General features: G+C 61.2%; 1 pseudogene; it reads right to left on the bottom strand.

The window, feature by feature from the left end:
• Positions 1-272: 272 nt before the first annotated feature.
• On the bottom strand, positions 273-1829 carry LOC147528484 (cytochrome P450 1B1 pseudogene; annotated as a pseudogene).
• Between the last annotated feature and the right edge of the window lie 1091 nt (positions 1830-2920).

The following is a 2920-nucleotide window of genomic DNA, read 5'->3' as shown; positions in this document are numbered from 1 at the left end:
CTGTGGGGAGGTGGGATTTGACCCATCCTATGGTGGGAGAGCTCGGGGGAGGTGGGTGCGGGACGTGGGTATGAATGATGCTTCCACCATCACCACCCCGTGGAGAAAACGAGCGGAGCCATGTCCCACGTCAAAGGCGTTTATTTATTGCAGCAGGGACTGGCTGCCCTCCACCCTACCTGTCCATGGGCAGGATCTGTCCCCTGGCCCTGCCAGCTCCAAACCAAGGGGTTGCAGCACAGATGGGCCCCCCCACCCGCCCTGGCAGCCCCTCAGGGCTGGATGAGTGCGGGGTGCCGCTGCCGCACCGTGACGGTGAAGGACCGTGGCTTCAGTGCCAGCCCGTGGACGCAGTCCATGGTGAGGTGCTCGGCTGGGTTGGTGTGGAACGAGCACTGGTGGAGGAGGATGGCGGTGAAGAGGAAGAGCTGGAGCTTGGAGAGCTGCTCGCCGATGCAGCGCCGCTGACCGGCTGAGAAGATCATGATGCTGCTGACCCGGTTGCGGTCCAGGCGCCGCTGCGCGTCCAAGAAGCGCGTGGGGTCGAAGCGCTGAGGGTCGGGCCACTTGCTGCTGTCGTGGTTGACCGACCACTGGTTGATGAAGACCACGGTGCCCTTGGGGATGTGGAAGCCCTCGAGCTCCACGTCGTCCGTGGTAGCGTGCGGGATGGTGATGGGCACGAAGCTGCTGTAGCGCAGCGTCTCGTAGATGAAGGCCTCCAAGAGGGGCAGGTGGGGCCGGTCCTCAGCCGTGGGCAGCCGGGAGCGTCCCACCACCTGGTCCAGCTCAGCCTGGATGTCCCGCTGGAGCTGCGGGTGCTTCAGCAGCAGCAGGAGGACCCACGAGAGCGCCGTGGATGTGGTGTCCTGCCCCGCGCCAAAGATGTCGGTCACGGCGCCCTCCACGTCCTCGGGTCCCAGCCCCTCGGGGGGCCCGTCGCCGCGCTCCACGGCGGCGATCATGACGTCGCTGATGTCGCGGAGGGCGCGCGGGTCGAAGGTCCGGCGGTGCTGGGCCACCTTGGCGCACACGAAGCCGTGTAGCTCCTGGTTGAGGGCTTGGAAGTCGCGGAAGACACGGCGCACGGGGTTGGGGAAGCGCAGGAGCCAGGGCAACACGTCCACCATGCTGCCGGCCCCCACCGTCTGCCCGAAGCGGTCGTTACGACCCAGCAGCGCCGCGAACTCGCCGTCGGCGTGGCCGTAGCGGTGGCCGAAGCAGAGGGCGCAGAGAACGTTGGCGTTGGCCACCACCAAGAGCGGGGAAGGCTCAAAGTAGGCGCCGCCCCGGCTGCGCCGCAGGAAAAGCTGGACCAGCTCTCCCGCCTCGGCCGCCACGTGCCGCTCCACCTCGGCCGCCGTCGAGCGGGCGCGCAGGGCGGCGTGAGCCAGGCGCCGGCGAGCCCTCCACCGGGGCGAGCAGGACCCGAAAGCCACGCTGCGCCCGCCGGACACCAAGCGGAAGGAGGGGAAATCGGGGCGGCCGGCGAAAAGTCCTCCGGACCCCACCAGCGCCCGCCGGATAACCGCCTCGCCGTTGAGCACCACCACCCGCCGCCGCCCCAACCGCAGCTGGAAAACGGGGCCGTAGCCCCGTGCCAGCCGCCCCAACGCCACGTGGGGCAAGCGCCCCAACTGCAAGGCGTTGCCCACCAACGGCCAAGCGAAAGGACCCGGGGGGGTTCGACCACCCGAAAACTTCCCTTTGGTCCCGCTTCTCCGACGCGCCCCCGCCAAGAGCGCGAAGGCACCGAGGAGGAAGAGGAGGAGGAGCGTGAGCGGTGCTGGCACTGCGGCCGCCCCGTCGGGGCTCCCTGCGGCGCTCATGGATGCGGCGGCTCTGCCCAGAGTCGGGGCTCGGAGCTGCTTTTAAAGATGCTTCCGAGGGGGACGAGCCTCTCCGCTCCGGGGGGAGCGGAGAGGCTCGTCCCCCCCCCCAACAAAAGGGGAGGGAGCGATGCCCGCTGGAGCGCTCGCTGGTTTGCAGAGCCTGGCCACCCCCCCATCCCACCCTGCTTTTTTTTTTTTGGGTGGAATTTGGGCTCTGGAAGAGTTTTTCCCAATCTGGATGTCGGCTCCATCCCTGTGCGGTGAGTCCTGCGGGGGGGAAACCTTCCTGGGGGGGGGGGAACTCCACAAAACAAACTCCATCGTTTTTTTCCTCCCAGTTGTCGGCGTGGGGAACAATAACGCATCATTAGATTAAACTGGGATTTTTTTGGCTCCTGCAACGCGAAATTTTGTTTTCCAGCTCACGACGTGGCGTGAGGTTAGCCTGTAATTCCTGCTGGAATGAAAAAAAAAGTAATAAATTAGTAGTACTACTAGTAATAGTGGTCATAATAATAATATTAACAACAATAATAGTAATAATAATAACAGCACGATGCCATAACCCTTTTCAGCCTAACTCTGCTACCCCAACGATCATTTCAGCTCACGACGCCTCTTCCCAAACAGCCTCCTTCCATGACAAGTCAATAAATTCTTTTTTTTTTTTTAAAGAAGTTTTGCTTTATTTGTTTTAAATTGTCCCGAGAGGGGGGGAAAAAAAAAAAAAGGTGCTGTGGTCCAACCGCCGGTCTTTCCAGCAGTGGAAATACAGAATGAAGGTATTGATCATTAATTAGGGATTGATAATTAATTAAGCTTTTAAGAATTAAGGGAGGTATTTGAAAAGGAAAGAAGGGAGTATCCCACAGAGGGGGGGTCTGCTCCCCGTTTGGGATTGCAGAGCAGCTCCCTGCACCCCCCGGCACGGGGGGGACACGCTGGGTGGCTCAGGGCTGAAGGGAAACGCCGTCCTGGGCTGGGGGGGGAGGAAAAAGGGATTTTGGGGGCTCATCCAACTTGGTGTCTCCCATTTTATTTGAAAAACTTTCATTTTGTTACATATTTATGTATTTATATAGATGCAT

This window comes from Tauraco erythrolophus, chromosome 6 (genome assembly GCF_009769465.1).
Source record: "Tauraco erythrolophus isolate bTauEry1 chromosome 6, bTauEry1.pri, whole genome shotgun sequence".
Lineage (NCBI taxonomy): Eukaryota > Metazoa > Chordata > Aves > Musophagiformes > Musophagidae > Tauraco > Tauraco erythrolophus.
This window is presented reverse-complemented; position numbering and strand designations above follow the sequence as displayed.